Source organism: Mesoplodon densirostris, chromosome 5, assembly GCF_025265405.1.
Source record: "Mesoplodon densirostris isolate mMesDen1 chromosome 5, mMesDen1 primary haplotype, whole genome shotgun sequence".
In the NCBI taxonomy this organism is placed as follows: Eukaryota; Metazoa; Chordata; class Mammalia; order Artiodactyla; family Ziphiidae; genus Mesoplodon; species Mesoplodon densirostris.
This window is the reverse complement of record NC_082665.1, coordinates 142,851,259-142,869,003: the sequence shown is the minus strand read 5'-3', so window position 1 is coordinate 142,869,003 and position 17,745 is coordinate 142,851,259. Positions and strand designations below refer to the sequence as shown.

The 17,745-nt window shown below is 36.4% G+C and overlaps 1 pseudogene; it reads right to left on the bottom strand.

Moving 5' to 3' along the window:
• Positions 1-2,862: 2,862 nt before the first annotated feature.
• LOC132490572 (small ribosomal subunit protein uS17-like) lies at positions 2,863-6,464 on the bottom strand (annotated as a pseudogene).
• Positions 6,465-17,745: the final 11,281 nt, after the last annotated feature.

Sequence of the window (17,745 nt, the reverse complement as noted above, 5' to 3'; positions counted from 1 at the left end):
ATCTGAATGTGCTCATCAGTAAAATAAGGGATGAGGGATACAGGTCTCTTCTGTGCACATCAAAGCCTCAGGAGAATATCAACAGGCTAGAGCAGGGTATGTGGCCCTAATCTTGCCTCTTGCTTCCTTTTTCCTGCCTGCTAGTGAACCTGAAGAGATCAGGATGTCCTTCAGCCCAGCTGGTGATGTTTCTCCTTCAAGGACGTGCTCCTGGAATAGCTGGGTGAAGCAATCCCAGGGACCACAGTGAGAAATGTAGGGACTCCTATCTCCTAACTCGTGTTGAGTGGAGCCCTCCTTGGACTCCATACATACATTTTGGAGAAATTTAACATTTTTGAAGTCCTGTCCATAAATATCATCTGAGCAGTTCTGAAATAGGACCCAGTGGACCATGAAGTATATTTTAAAATGCATGTACAGAGTTGAGGCTGTTTGACTTGTGGATGTTCATTTTGAGGGCTGTTTATTATAACTGTCTGTCTCCCAAGTAATGTTCACACCCCGCCTCTCAGTGAATTCTGCTGACCCGCTCCCTCTTACCAATACAAAGGGCCTTAGAGAAACTAATTCTGCAGTATTAACATTCAGAGATTTTCTGTGGTTTTTATGTATATCAGTAATAGAAATCAGCAACGGAAGTTTAAAGATGGATGGTTCTAAATTTTGAATGTACATTGGAGTAAGAAAATAAGTGATATTTACTGTAGAGTTATCTAAAAAGAAAAAAAAAAAGAAAGAAAGCATTTTGAGGCTAGATTTCATTGCACTTTGGTTGATTTTATATATTTAAAACATGTTTCTAAAACATATTTCTAACTATTTTCTCTCTAATCATGTTTGCTTTCTCTCTCTAATCAGTTTTAGTATTTTTTGGTGTAAGGCAGGTTTCCAAGAGTGAATTACCTACTCACAGCATTATAACTATAGGAGATAAGAGTTTAATGTACAGTGCTTTGAATTGTGACTGTTGCCCGTGAAGGATTTACTCATAAAAATGAGATCACAATAAAAAGGTAATGGGACCAACAAGAAAATGGAACTCCTCATGTCTAAAATGGAGCACAGGTCAACCATAATTAAATTCTAGAAAGTTACAAGTACATATAAATATAATAAAGGATGATAGAGATGGTTGATATAAAGAGATCATCATTATGGGTTAAGGATAAAGTTTTCATGGATCACGTTGGCTCCCATTAAAAAATGGTTCAATAACTATTGCTCAGTTCTGATCTCATTTTGACTTCTTCCATCATTTTCTATTCAGCCAATTCTCTGTAGCCATTGAGAAGGAGCTCAGAAGAAGAAAATTCTGCTGTATTATTGTTGGAAAGGTGCCTGGTAAATAATGAGAATTTTGGTACAATGGGTTCAGATTTCTCAAAAATGTTGCAAAATCTTGACCAGATAATGTATTTTCTTATGTCACTTAATTGCAAAGAGTCATTGCCAAGTTCAGGTGCTTCCTATAGAATCCTAATATGGCAAAGGAAGCAGCTTCTCTCCATTATGTGCTCTGGACTATCTCCTAATCCCAAACTTCAAAAAATATATATTCTACTATTAATAGAAATATACAATTCAAGATCACATTTGTTCCCATGAAATTTCTCCACGATTTTTAACTGCTGAGATATGAAGATAATCTTTTTTTATTTTCCATCCTCCTTTTTCCAAAGCTGTGTTTTTGTAATCCTAATATCTAATAGTAAAATATGTATATGTGTTTTTTTACTCTATCTGATTGACATCTGAATTATATGTAACCTAGAGCTATATAATGGAGCCAGACTTCTTTTGAACTTACAGTTTTAGGAGCTGATCCTAGTAATAATTATTTCTTTACTTTTCACTGCATCTTTGTAGAAGTATTTTAATGGAAACTTTTAATAAGAAAAACACAAATTAATTAATTAAAAAATTAATTCACAAATTCCAAATTCCTAACTTAGGGAGTTGAGAAATAACCTAAGTCTACCATCTCATTTGACACTTGAAAAGTAGGTCTAATGTTTTTGGAAGAAATATCTTTGTGTGTGTACATCATATGCATTCTCACAACTCTAAGTAATTTGGAATTTGATGAATTAAAAGATACTACCTGTTGTTTTTCTTACTGAGTTTCCATTAAAATATTTCTACCAAAAAAATGCAGTGAAAAGTAAGGAAATAACTCTTACTAGAATCAACTATGTCTAGCTTGATTAGCTATGTCTACATCCCAAAAATGTCAGCTAAAAAAATTAAATATATATGTATATATGTGTATATATGTATATACACACACATAAATGTATATATGTATACATACACACATACAATATGCCTGCTGAAGACATTGCTATACAGTTTTAATATGTTAATTTTATGACTTTATTTGCTCATTTCAAGTAGAATATAATTTAGATGCAATTCTACATTAATTGTTTTATTCCTAAACAACCTGTTATAAAGAACACATTGGGGCTTCCCTGGTGGTGCAGTGGTTGAGAGTCCTCCTGCTGATGCAGGGGACGTGGGTTCGTGCCCCAGTCCGGGAAGATCCCATGTGCTGCGGAGCGGCTGGGCTCGTGAGCCATGGCCGCTGAGCCTGTGCGTCCGGAGCCTGTGCTCCACAACGGTGAGAGGCCCGCATACTGCAAAAAAAAAAAAAAAAAAAAAAAACCCACATCGAATGGAGTCTTAAAATGAGATAATATGCACTCTGAGATCCTACAGAGAAAAAAAAAGAAAACCCCTTTGTGGGGTTACTGGATAGTAATTCTATTTTGAGACAATATCGCTAAAATGTTTTTGTTTTGTTTGACTGGGAAAAAAAAACCCTTTACTTTGTTTGGGGCAGTGGGCACGTGTCCAGTCTCAGAACTTCTGGAACTGCTTCCTGGTGCCAGCAGCTTTGGTCACCTGGAGCACATTGAAGCACACCGTCTTGCTTAGGGGAGGGCACTCGCCCACTGTGACAGTGTCGCCAATCTGGATGTCCCTGAGGCAGGGGGAAAGATGCATATATACGTTCTTGTGGCGCTTCTCGAAGCGGTTGTACTTTCGGATGCAGTGGAGGTAGTCTTAGAGGATGACAAGGGTTCTCTGCATCTTTACCTTGGTCACTACGCCAGACAGGATCCGCCCTTGGATGACAACATTACCAGTAAAAGGTCATTTCTTGTCATTGTAGGTGCCCTCGATGGCCTCCTTCAGTGTCTTGAAGCCCAGACCAATGTTCCCGTTGTTATACGGGAGCTTCTCCTTGCCAGTTTCTCCAAGCAGAACCCTCTTCTTATTTTGAAAAATGGTCGATCGCTTTTGGTAGGCACTCTCCATCTGAATGTCCGCCCTCTTCCCCGCCGCCTGAAAAAACGTTAAATGTTTTAATATTTAAGAAAGAAAAAGATTCAGAGGATTTAAAAATCTCACGAAGTCTTTGCTATAGCTTATAGATATGTGTTCTGATGGTAATTTCATAAATTATTTTCAAATAACTTTTGTTCTAAGGTAACTTATTACATTAAAAAAGGACCCCATAAAAGATGTGTTTTATCTTGTACTTCACTCAGAATAACTTCTTTTCCTTGTTTCATTTAAAGTCTCGGTTTTATATTGTCATAATGCTTGATTTTGTTTTACTTCTTGAAGTGCTTCGTGATCATATAACTGGGACTAAGTAGGAACTAAATGTACCTAAACTTAATGGTTGCTGCTCACCAACTACATAATTATTGTCAGGGTGGCTAAAAATGCAGAAAGTCTGTCAAATATAAAAGAAGCACACACAGGGAGCAGTGGTGGGGAAGATGGAAATCACAGCTGGAGGTAATGATTACTCTAAATGTCTTGCTACAGCAAACATAGCATTTGGAAATTCATGAACATTTCTTTTAAATGTGCAAAAGTCTTTGCAAAACAAGCCATACATTAACTAAAACACTCATGACTGCACTGCCTACACACTAGGCTACCTGTAATTTGGGGGAAAGTTCTTTCTATGCAACATCAAAAGAAACAACCATAGATCTTTTATTTCAGAATTGGCTTTGGTGACAAATAAGTTGGAAGTAAAAATGCAGATAGTTCCACTTCTCTGACACCCAATAGTCAATGCTATGCCACAAAACTCTCCAAAAAAAAATAGTTTATTTTTTATGTGCAATATGTATCCAATAATCATTTTTTAAATGTGGCCATCCTTTGCTAAATAATGCATAGTACATGGGTCTTTCTGCAACCTCTCATAAAAAATTAATCACCCCAGACTGATTCTTTAAAAATCCATTTGGGTTAGTAAACCCCTCTATTGGGGAGAGGATTTGGCTTTTTTAGTAAAAAGGGAGGTTGACTCATATCCACTCCAGTTCATATGTTCCTCTGCTCTTCTAGTGCCACCATGAGCTACTGTTCACTTTGGTGCTGGCCACCCCACAGCTTCCTGGGACACAGAAGACAAGCCCAGGACTGCAGTAACTGAGGGCTGAGGATGGAAAAATCACAATTTCCTTTATTCCTCTGACTCCTGGTAAGTGGTCAATAAATGTTTTATGAACGAGTGAATAAAAAAAAAGAGAGAGAAAGAGAGAAAGAAAAAAAGAAAGAAAGAAAGAAAGGAAGGAAGGAAGAAAGGAAGGAAGGAAGGAAGAAAGAAAAAGAATACCTTTTATTTTTCAAAATACACCCATGCAGTGCTACTGGGTTTCACTGAAGAAGTGGTGTGAATGTTTGGCCTTTTCTTTCTTCACTTCCACACTCCATTCTAAGTATAGTCAGAAGGCTTTTCCTGCCTGAGAAATGGGAGCCCATTGTAAAGCCCTCTACTCCATTGTAGTCACTGTAGCTCACAGTCTTGGAACATACTGCTTTTGTCCTATAGTGAAGATTACATTTTGCAGGACGGCTGTGGATAATGATGGTGCTGAGATGGCTCTTCTCCTTACTCTATTCACCATTGTTTTCTCAAGATAACAGTTTTTCAGCAATAAATATCAATCTAATATTCATTTTTAGCTGTTTTGCAATTCTGTTGATGGTGTAGGAAAATGAGAGTGGGGAAGAGGTCAAGCGAATATCAGTTCTATTGAAGGTCTCTATTCTAGATCAAGATGCTATTGTCCCTGGAAAGTATAGATGTCATCATTCTCTTTTCAAGAGGAGTAAATGAAATTGCAAAGAGTAACTTGCATCAACAAGGACCTATTGTGTAGCACAGAGAACTCTATTCAATACTCTGTAATAACCTATATGGGAAAAGAATCTGAAAAAGAATGGATATATGTATATGTATAACTGAACCACCTTGCTGTACAACTGAAACACAACAGTCATCTATACTCCAATATAAAGTAATGTAAAAAAAAAAAGAAAACTAAAAAAAAGTAACTTGCAAGGTCTTCAAGTTGATGACTTACAGGGTAAGGATTGGAACCCAGGAGTGTCTAACTAGTGTTATTTCCATAATATAGCACTTCTCCAAATCTTGAGAGAGTGAGGGAAGTAGGAGTCATTTGGAGCATAAAGGGAGTTACTGCATAGGTCTATGTGGGAAGCATGGGGAATTTTGGCTGGTAATTTTCAAGGAATTGACATCTTAGGGACATGGAAGCATGACATGGCTTTAGCCAGAGAAGATCTTGCAAACTGAGCAGTTTATGACTATTATTGTGAGGTCAGGTGATTTTCCACGAAAACCAAGTGCAGAAGTCTCTTGGGTGTTGTGGCTTCCTGGTGTCATTTTAAAATAAAACCCATTTCATGGAATTGTAAAGATCAGTTAAAACGTATTTGAGAGAAGAAATATGAAAACAACAAGGAACCATTGAAACACTGTTGTTATTTTTTCACTAGTCTGGAAGGCTAGAAATAAAAATCTACTCAGGTTTAGCCTCTTTGCAGAATATATATCAGGATTTGGAAATTATTTGAGGTCAGTATTTCCCAAAGACTGTTTTAAGGAGGTTATTTCCATATGATGCAAGTACATGTTGTGGTTAAACATGTTTGGGAAACACAGTTAAACACAGCTTACATAGAGCCTTCAGTTTGTTCATGTACACTCTCCAAGGGTAGGAGCCCTGTTTACCAGAATTCTTTGAACTTGGACCCTTTATACTTAAAGAATCACTAAAGAGATAAATGCCTTCCAAAATCAACAGAACTTCATGTCCCATATTCAAAACATTAAAATCTGAACTAACAAAGAGATTATTAGTTCCTAGAAACGCCCTGTTACCTCTTTACTGATAACAAAACTTACTGATTAATATTTTACTGTGTAAATACTGTGGCCTCTTTCATCTGTATCTTAGCAGAACCCTTTCTAAATAGCCTTTTGTAATTTGTTGATTTATGATTACATAGTCCAACCTCACCTTTGCTGCTGAGAGCTGAGGGCCCTCCTCTCTGCTGACCATGGGGCAGGGATTTGATGGGGTCCCCTTTGTCCTCTGTAACACAGGTCTTATAAGTGGCAACATCTTTCTTAAAAAATCCAACAGTGCAGTAGGTTTTTCTACACCAAACAGGACTAGTATCCACAGACCTATCTTGAGAAATGCCATTTTATTCCAATGATACATCTTTTCAAATGAGAAAAATCAGTGCCAGAATAGTAAGCTCTTTGCTCAAAGAAGACAGAAGCTGGCATCTCTATGGGGGAGTAGTTATCAGTTTGGAAGGACCATAAGAAGTTACCTCAGTTTGCTTGTTCTTTTCCAAAAGAAAATTGGTATCCTCATTACTTAAAAGATAAAGTAAGCCTAGAGCTTAAAGGATGAAATCATTATCTTTGACAGGCTGCAAATATCCAAACTGAAATTTGCCCAAATACAAATTTCTGAGCTGGAAAAGAAAGAAAAAAAAAAAAAAAACTGTCTCTAGCGGATTCTGGGAAGAATTTTTTTATATAGCTCCCCAAAATATCTACCACCGTATAATACCAGGCAATAAAGATGAGTGTGTATAGCACAGACTCACGAAGGAATGTGAAGTGAGCACAGCCATGGCTTCTGATGCACATGTTTGTGGGTCAGTAATACTTACAGGTCCCCATAGACCTACAAGGGAAGCCCCCATTTATTTATTATATTAATTAATTTATTTATTTACTTACGTACTTACTTATTTATTTAAATTAGTTTTACAATACTGTGTGAGGAAGCCTCCATTTTGAATACTATTGTTCATTCAGAAAAACTGATTATCTTCTTGAAGCATATGAATTTTTTTTGCATTCTACTAGTCTCTTTTTTGTTTTCTTGCAGAGAAAAATAATGATGAAGTACCATGCAAATTCCAGAGTTCTTTGATAATTCACAATCGAAGGTTTCTTTCTTTTAGGAAATAGAACAGTAATGTGATGAGCCGGAGGTTAGCAAGGGGGACACAGTTTTTTCATTTGAAAACATTTAATTTAGCTATTTTAATAAGTAGGAATTTCCTACAGCAACATTTTCAGGAAATGATATCTTTATTTTTGGGACAATGTTGCCTGCACTTCTCTCCTCCAGTCTGAGCAGCATCCTCACAGATCAGTTTGGACGGGGCTTTAACAATAATGGGCACATGTAAAAGACACATCCCTAAATTAGAACTTAAGCCAGTCCACCTCTTTACTCCCTTTGTTGGCTGATGATTCATGTTCATTTCATTATCTCAGTTTTAATGCACTTGCCGTCAGGAACTTTGTTTAAACTGAGCTTTGAGAAAGATCTGCCAGCCAAGTTGCTTTCCTGACTCTGATGCTGAAACATCTGATGACACAGACAAAAATTCTCCGGAATATTCTCAGCCTGACAACACTAGGAAAGGATATTCTGTTGATATATTGGGTTGGCCAAAAAGTTTGTTTGGGTTTTCTGTATCACCTTATGGAAAATCCCGAACAAACTTTTTGGCCAAGCCAATATTGTCTCCGAGGGCAGGGTTTAGGTCTCGAATTTCAGGACTTACTGCTTGATTCTCTGAGAAGACATTCTGCAAGAATTTGTTACCCCCTACAGCATCTCCACTGCTCAAGCCAGTGGTACCGCCATTCTTCCAGAGACACACTATGGGGCCCCTCTTTCACTCTTCCCTATCTGCTATTCTATTTAGTTTGTGTATTAGTTTATTCATCATACATTTGTTGAGAAGTTGTTACACTCTCTAATACTGTTTCGGGCTAAGAGAAAAACTTAGAAATTAAGAAAACATTTTCGAGAACAGAATAGAACAAAGACTTTGATCACAATGAATCAGAACAACTGCAAATGTTTCAAGATCATCCTCATGCCCAGCGAAAGTTCATTTAGCTTTGGTTCTGACCATTAGTACTTGATTTTTGGCTTCCTACACAGAACGTTAACCCTTTATATATTGAAATAGTCCTTTTGTATGATTAACTACTTCAGGTGCAGCTAATTCTCAATCTTTTACATGTATCAAAGAAATCAACACTTAAAAGTGTTCTCTTACAGATCAAGAGGTAGAACTTATTTCATACATCCTTCTGGTTTTACAAACCACGATGTTAAGAAATAGAAAAACTTGAGTTCTTCTGCACTGAAATAAATAACACTGTTTAGTTCATTCTTCATGACCAGTGCTTCCTTAGCAGAATATTGTAAAACACCTCAGAAGAACTCTTTGCAAACTGGGCTGCATGATACCATCTTAAAACATTAATTTTATTTAACAGATTAGTACATGACACTGTCAGCTGCTTAGATTTCTATGGGTGCACAACACTAATGCCAATAGTAGATTTAGACCTTAGAAATATATTTATTAGAGGAGAAATATTCATGAAACATTGATAAACTTTGATATTTCAGTTTTGAGAGTTATATTAATTTCTTATTCCAAACCATTATAGACTAGTAACTTAATTCAAGGGAATATTCTACATTATTTGTTGATATATATGAATTTATAAATCATGGGATGTCAGTCACAAGAATTTAAGCATTCTAACAGGTTACTATATTTTATTTGCAGAATCACTGAAATGTTAATATACTTATTAAGCACAGTGAAATGTATACGTTTATTCCTTGGTTCACTATTTCTTTGGGACTATAGCTATAAGTTTATATTTATTTTCAAATAGATTTTTTAACATCTTTATTGGAGTATAATTGCTTTACAATGGTGTGTTCGTTTCTGCTGTATAACAAAGTAAATCAGCTCTAAGTATACATATATCCCCATCTCTCTTCCCTCTTGCATCTCCCTCCCACCATATCCCCATCTCTCTTCCCTCTTGCATCTCCCTCCCACCCTCCCTATCCTACCCCTCTAGGTGGTCACAAAGCACCAAGCTGATTTCCCTGTGCTATGCAGCTGCTTCCCACTAGCTATCTGTTTTACATTTGGTAGTGTATATATGTCCATGCCACTCTCTGACTTTGTCCCAGCTTACCCTTCCCCTCCCCATGTCCTCAAGTCCATTCTCCATGGGATTTTAAACGTTGTCTCTCATTTCTACTACATTTCACTGGATAACTCCTCCCTTCCCCTTTTTGGATTTTCAAAAGGAATATATTTATTTTTATTGAGGTAAACTTCTTTTTTTTAATTTTTAAATTTAATTTTATTTATTTTTTATACAGCAGGTCCTTATTAGTCATCAGTTTTATACAAATCAGTGTATACATGTCAATCCCAATCGCCCAATTCATCACACCACCACCACAACCGTCCAGTGCTTTTCCCCCTTGGTGTCCATATGTTTGTTCTCTACATCTGTGTCTGTATTTCTGCACTACAAACCAGTTCATCTGTACCCTTTTTCTGGGTTCGACATATATGCATTAATATAGGATATTTGTTTTTCTCTTTCTGGCTTACTTCACTCTGTATGACAGTCTCTAGATCCATCCATGTCTCAACAAATGACCCAATTTCGTTCCTTTTTATGGCTGAGTAATATTCCATTGTATATATGTGCCACATCTTCTTTATCCATTCATCCGATGATGGACACTTAGGTTGTTTCCATCTCCGGGCTATTGTGAATAGAGCTGCAATGAACATTTTGGTACATGTCTCTTTTTGAATTGTGGCTTTCTCAGGGTATATGCCTAGTAGTGGGATTGCTGGGTCATATGGTAGTTCTATTTTTAGTTTTTTAAGGAACCTCCATACTGTTCTCCATAGTGGCTGTACCAATTCACATTCCCACCAGCAGTGCAAGAGTGTTCCCTTTTCTTCACACCCTTTCCAGCATTTATTGTTTCTAGATTTCTTGATGATGGCCATTCTGACTGGTGTGAGGTGATATCTCATTGTACTTTTGATTTGCATTTCTCTAATAATTAGTGATGTTGAGCAGCTTTTCATGTGCTTCTGGTCCATCTGTATGTCTTCTTTGGAGAAATGTCTATTTAGGTCTTCTGCCAATTTTTGGATTGGGTTGTTTGTTTTTTTGCTATTGAGCTGCATGAGCTGTTTATATATTTTGGAGTTTAATCCTTTGTCATTTGACTCGTTTGCAAATATTTTCTCCCATTCTGAGGGTTGTCTTTTGGTCTTGTTTATGGTTTCCTTTGCTGTGTAAAAGCTTTTAAGTTTCATTAGGTCCCATTTGTTTATTTTTGTTTTTATTTCCATTATGCTAGGAGGTGGATCAAAAAAGCTCTTGCTGTGATTTATGTCAAAGAGTGTTCTTCCTATGTTTTCCTCTAAGAGTTTTATAGTGTCCAGTCTTACATTTAGGTCTTTAATCCATTTTGAGTTTATTTTGTGAATGGTGTTAGGGAGTGTTCTAATTTCATTCTTTTACATGTAGCTGTCCAGTTTTCCCAGCACCACTTATTGAAGAGACTGTCTTTTCTCCATTGTATATCCTTGCCTCCTTTGTCATAGATTAGTTGACCATAGGTGCGTGGGTTTACCTCTGGGCTTTCTATCTTCTTCCATTGATCTATGTTTCTGTTTTTGTGCTGGTACCATATTGTCTTGTTTACTGTAGCTTTGTAGTATAGTCTGAAGTCAGGGAGTCTGATTCCACCAGCTCCTTTTTTTCCCCTCAAGACTGCTTTGGCTACTTGGGGTCTGTTGTGTCTCCACACAAATTTTAAGATTTTTTTGTTCTAGTTCCATAAAAAATGCCATTGGTAATTTGACAGGGATTGCATTGAATCTGTAGATTGCTTTGAGTAGTAGAGTCATTTTTACAATATTGATTCCTCCAATCCAAAAACATGGTATATCTCTCCATCTGTTGGTATCATCTTTAATTTCTTTCATCAGTGTCTTATAGTTTTCTGCATACAGGTCTTTTGTCTCCCTAGGAAGGTTTATTCCTAGGCATTTTATTCTTTTTGTTGCAGTGGTAAATGAGAGTGTTTCCTTAATTTCTCTTTCACATTTTTCATCATTAGTGTATAGGAATGCAAGAGATTTCTGTGCATTAAATTTGTATCCTGTAAAAAGAAATGAAATTGAGCTATTTGTAATGAGGTGGATGGACCTAGAGTCTGTCATACAGAGTGAAGTAAGTCAGAAAGAGAAAGACAAATACTGTATGCTGACACATATATATGGAATTTAAGGAAAAAATGTCATCAAGAACATAGGGGTAAGACAGGAATAAAGACACAGACCTACTAGAGCATGGACTTGAGGATATGGGGAGGGGGAAGGGTAAGCTGTGACAAAGTGAAAGAGCGGCATGGACATATATACACTACCAAACGTAAGGTAGATAGCTAGTGGGAAGCAGCCGCATAGCACAGGGAGATCAGCTCGGTTCTTTGTGACCACCTGGAGGGGTGGGATAGGGAGGGTGGGAGGGAGACGCAAAAAGGAAGGGATATGGGAACATATGTATATGTATAACTGATTAAATTTGTAAAAAAAAAAAAAAAAAGTAAAAAAAAAAAAAAAATTTGTATCCTGCAACTTTACCAAATTCATTGATTAGCTCTAGTAGTTTTCTGGTAGCATCTTTAGGATTCTCTATGTATAGTATCATGTCATCTGTAACAGTGACAGCTTTAATTCTTCTTTTCCAATTTGTATTCCTTTTATTTCTTTTTCTTCTCTGATTGCCATGGCTAGGACTTCCAAAACTATGTTGAATAATAGTGCTGAGAGTGGACATCCTTGTCTTGTTCTTGATCTTAGAGGAAATGCTTTCAGTTTTTCACCATTGAAAATGATGTTTGCTGTGGGTTTGTGGTATACGGCCTTTATTTGTTGAGGTAGGTTCCCTCTATGCCCACTTTCTGGAGAGTTTTTATCATAAATGGGTGTTGAATTTTGTCAAAAGCTTTTTCTGCATCTATTGAGATGATCATATGGTTTTTCTTCTTCAATTTGTTAATATGGTGTATCACATTGATTGATTTGCATATATCGAAGAATCCTTGCATCCCTGGGATAAATCCCACTTGATCATGGTGTATGATCCTTCTAATGTGTTGTTGGATTCTGTTCACTAGTATTTTGTTGAGGATTTTTGTATCTATATTCATCAGTGATATTGGTCTGTAATTTTCTTTTTTTGTAGTATCTTTGTCTGGTTTTGGTATCAGGGTGATGGTGGCCTCATAGAATGAGTTTGGGACTGTTCCTTCCTCCGCAATTTCTTGGAAGAGTTTGAGAAGGATGGGTGTTAGCTCTTCTCTAAATGTTTGATAGAATTCACCTGTGAAGCCATCTGCTCCTGGACTTTTGTTGGTTGGAAGATTTTTAATCACAGTTTCAATTTCACTACTTGTGATTGGTCTGTTCATATTTTCTTTTTTTTCCTGGTTCAGTCTTGGAAGGTTATACCTTTCTAAGAGTATATCCATTTCTTCTAGGTTGTCCATTTTATTGGCATAGAGTTGTTGGTAGTGGTCTCTTAGGATGGGTTGTATTTCTGTGGTGTCTGTTGTAACTTCTCCTTTTTCGTTTCTAATTTTATTGATTTGAGTCCTCTCCCTCTATTTCTTGATGAGTCTGGCTAATGGTTTATCAATTTTGTTTATCTTCTCAAAGAACCAGCTTTTAGTTTTATTGATCTTTGCTATTGTTTTCTTTATTTCTGTTTCATTTATTTCTGCTCTGATATTTATGATTTCTTTCCTTCTGTTAACTTTAGGTTTTGTTTGTTCTTCTTTCTCTAGTTCCTTTAGGTGTAATGTTAGGTTGTTTATTTGAGATTTTTCTTGTTTCTTGAGGTAGGATTGTACAGCTATAAACTTCCCTCTTAGAACTGCTTTTGCTGCATTCCATAAGTTTTGGATTGTCATGTTTTCATTGTCATTTGTCTCTAGGTATTTTTTTAGTTCCTCTTTGATTTCTTCAATGATCTCTTGGTTATTTAGTAACGTATTGTTTAGCCTCCATATGTTTGTGTTTTTTACATTTTTTCCCTGTAATTCATTTCTAATCTCATAATGTTTTGGTCAGAAAAGGTGCTTGATATGATTTCAATTTTCTTAAATTTACTGAGGCTTGATTTGTGACCTAAGATGTGATTTATCCTGGAGAATGTTCCATGTGCACTTGAGAAGAAAGTGTAATCTGTTGGTTTTGGATGGAATGTCCTATAAATATCAATTAAATCTATCTGGTCTATTGTGTCATTTAAAGCTTCTGTTTCCTTATTTATTTTCATTTTGGATGATCTGTCCATTGGTGTAAGTGAGGTGTTAAAGTTCCCCACTATTATTGTGTTACTGTTGGTTTCCTCTTTTACAGCTTTTAGCAGTTGCCTTATGTATTGTGGTGTTCCTATGTTGGGTGCATATATATTTATAATTATTATATCTTGGATTGATCCCTTGATCATTATGTAGTGTCCTTCCTTGTCTCTTGTAACATTCTTTATTTTAAAGTATATTTTATCTGATATGAGTATTGCTACTCCAGCTTTCTTTTGATTTCCATTTGTGTGGAATATCGTTTTCCATCCCCTCACTTTCAGTTTGTATGTGTCCCTAGATCTGAAGTGGGTCTCTTGAGACAGCATATAGATGGGTCTTGTTTTTGTATCCATTCAGCAAGCCTGTGTCTTTTGGTTGGAGCATTTAATCTATTCATGTTGAAGGTAATTATCGATATGTATGTTCCTATGATCATTTTCTAAATCATTTTTGATTTGGTTTTGCAGGTCCTTTTCTTCTCTTGTTTCCCACTTAGAAAAGTTCCTTTAGCATTTGTTGTAGAGCTGGTTTGGTGGTGCTGCATTCTCTTAGCTTTTGCTTGTCTGTAAAGCTTTTGATTTCTCCCTCGAATCTGAATGAGATCCTTGTCAGGTAGAGTAATCTTGGCTGTATGTTCTTCCTTTTCATCACTTTAAGTATATCATGCCACTCCCTTCTGGCTTGTAGAGTTTCTGCTGAGAAATCAGCTGTTAACCTTATGGGAGTTCCCTTGTATGTTATTTGTCATTTTTCCCTTGCTGCTTTCAATAATTTTTCTTTGTCTTTAATTTTTGCCAGTTGGATTATTATGTGTCTCGGTGTGTTTCACCTTGGGTTTATCCTGTATGGGACTTGCTGCACTTCCTGGACTTGGGTGACTATTTCCTTTCCCATGTTAGGGAAGTTTTTGGCTCAAATCTCTGCAAATATTTTCTCTAGTCCTTTCTCTCTCTCTTCTCCTTCTGGGACCCCTATAATGTGTATTTTGTTTCATTTAATGTTGTCCCAGAGGTCTCTTAGGCTGTCTTCATTTCTTTTCATTCTGTTTTCTTTATTCTGTTCTGCAGCAGTGAATTCCACTATTCTGTCTTCCAGGTCACTTATCCATTCTTCTGCCTCAGTTATTCTGCTATTGATTCCTTCTAATGTCGTTTTCATTTCAGTTATTGTATTGTTCATCTCTGTTTGTTTGTTCTTTAATTCTTCTACGTCTTTTTAAAACATTTCTTGCATCTTCTCGATCTTTGCCTCCATTCTTTTTCCGAGGTCCTGGATTATCTTCACTATCATTATTCTGAATTCTTTTTCTGGAACATTGCCTATCTCCACTTCATTTAGTTGTTTTTCTGGGGTTTTATCTTGTTCCTTCATCTGGTACATAGTCCTCCACCTTTTCATCTTGTCTGTCTTTCTGCGAATGTGGTTTTTGTTCCACAGGCCACAGGATTGTAGTTCTTCTTACTTCTGCTGTCTGCCCTCTATTGGATGAGGCTATGTAAGAGGCTTGTGCAGGTTTCCTGATGGGGGGGACTGGTGGTGGTTAGAGCTGACTGTTGCTCTGGTTGGCAGAGCTCAGTAAAACTTTAATCTGCTTGACTGCTGATGGGTGGGGCTGGGTTCCCTCCAGGTTGGTAGTTTGGCCTGAGGCAACCCAACACTGGAGTCTGCCTGGGCTCTTTGGTGGGGCTAATGGCAGACTCTGGGAGGGCTCATGCCAAGGAGTACTTCCCAGAGCTTCTGCTGCCAGTGTCCTTGTCCCCACAGTGAGCCACAGCCATCCCCTGCCTCTGCAGGAGACCCTCCAACACTAGCAGGTAGGTCTGTTTCACTCTCCCCTGGGGTCACTTCTCCTTCCCCTGTGTCCCACTGTGCACACTACTTTGTATGTGCCCTCCAAGAGTGGAGTCTCTGTTTCCCCCATTCCTGTCATAGTCCTGCAATCATATCCCACTAGGCTTCAAAGTCTGATTCTCTAGGAATTCCTCCTCCCGTTGCTGGAACCCCAGGTTGGGAAGCCTGACGTGGGGCTCAGAACCTTCATTCCAGTGGGTGGACTTCTGCGGTATAAGTGTTCTCCAGTCTGTGAGCCACCCACCCATCAGTTATGGGATTTGATTTTACTCTGATTGTGCCCGTCCTGCTGTCTCATTATGACTTCTCCTTTGTCTTTGGATATGGGGTATCATTTTTGGTGAGTTCCAGCGTCTTCCTGTCGATGATTGTCCAGCAGGTAGTTGTGATTCTGGTGTTCTCACCAGAGGTAGTGAGAACGTGTCCTTCTACTCCACCATCTTGGTTCAGGCTCTTCTCGAGGTAAACTTCTTATAATGTACAGATCTTAAGTACTTAGTTCAATGAGTTTTGACAGATGTCTACACCCACATAACCACTATTCCAGTTAGGACACAGAGCATTTCCATCACTCCAGAAAATTCTTTCTCCAACTTCTTGTCAATTCTTGCTCCCATAGGCATCCACATTTATGATTTCTATAGGTATACATTATTTTTGCCTGCTCTTGAACTTCATATAAACTGAATCATAAAATATGCATTCTTTCTTTTTTCTGACTTCATCTGTATAATATCTGTTTGTAGGATTCAAGCATGTTATTGCATGTATCACTTGTTTATTTTTTTTTTTTTGCTGAGTAACATCCTGTTGAATCAATATACCATAATTTGTTTTACCAGCTTCCTGTTGATTAATTTTTTGATTGTTTCTAGTTTTTGACCATTACAAATAAAGTTCATATGAACAGTCTTTTATAAGCCCTTAGGTGTAAATACTTAGAATTGGAATTGTTGGATTACATTAGGTATATATTTAACACTTTAATAAAAGGACAATTTTTCAAATTGATTGAGTCAAATTGATTGAGTCCCTTTGAGTGAAGTAGAGTTCCACCTGCTTCACATCATTGCCAGTATTTGGTGTTCATGGTGTATAAAGTGGTTTATCATTGTGAATTTAGTTTCGGTTTTAATAATGATTTAAGATGTTCAATGTCTTTTTATGGGCTTATTGAACATTTATTTATCTTATTTTCGTGAATGTTTGTTCAAGTTTTACCCATTTTTAAATCACATTTCATGTATTATTCAATTGTAAGTGTTTGCTATTGGATTCTGGATACAAGTGCTTTGTTGGACACTTGTGCTGAGAATGTTTTCTCTCATTCTAGACTTTGTTTTTCATCTTTGTAAGAGTATCACTGGATAAGCAGAAATTTTGAATTTGATGAAGTCCAAATTTTATATATATATATATATTTTTTTTTTTTTCATTTCTGTTTAGTGTTTTTGATATTCACTAAGAAATCTTTGCCTACCTCAAGTTTGTGAAAACATTCTGTTTTCCTCTGGGAAGCCTTAGAGGTTTAGCTTTTAAATTGCTTGTCATATCAATGATCATCTGAACATCATTTTGGGGTGTGGATTTTAACACTGTATTTTGAAGTCCTGTTATTAAATAAATCACTTTTAGGATTTTTAAGTATTTCTGATGAATTGTCCCACTTATCATTATTTTTGGTAATACTTCTTTCTTTTTTTTTTTGTTTTGCTCTGAATTGTATACTTCTTTCTTGAAATCTATGTTGTTTGATGTTTCTATAGTCACACTCTCTCTCTCCTTATTGTTTGAATGGTTTATAATTTTTGTCTTTTTACTTTCAATCTGTGTCTTTATATGTGGTATATGACTCATGTTTTTATTCAGTCTGACAATTTTTGTCATTTAATTATTTTGTTTATTTACATTTAATGGAACTATTGATATGATTCCATTTAAGCCTGCAGTCTTGCTATTTGGTTTCTCATTGTTCCATTTGTTTCTTCAATTTTTCTTTTCCTATTTTCTGCTTCATTTTTCATCACTCAAATAATGTTTTATTATTTCATTTTAATTTCTATGTCAGATTTTTACTTATATGTTTTTGTTTTTATTTTTTAATAGGTTGCTCTAGGACATAAAATACAGTTTAATTGGAATTGATATGTATCAACTTATGTAGAATTAAATAACCTTAAAAAATATAATTCCTTTTACCCCCTTTATCCTATAATTTGTTTCTACAAATATTAGAAAACCCACAATGTAATATTATTTTTGCTGTAAAATTCAGTGTTTTTTTTAAGAA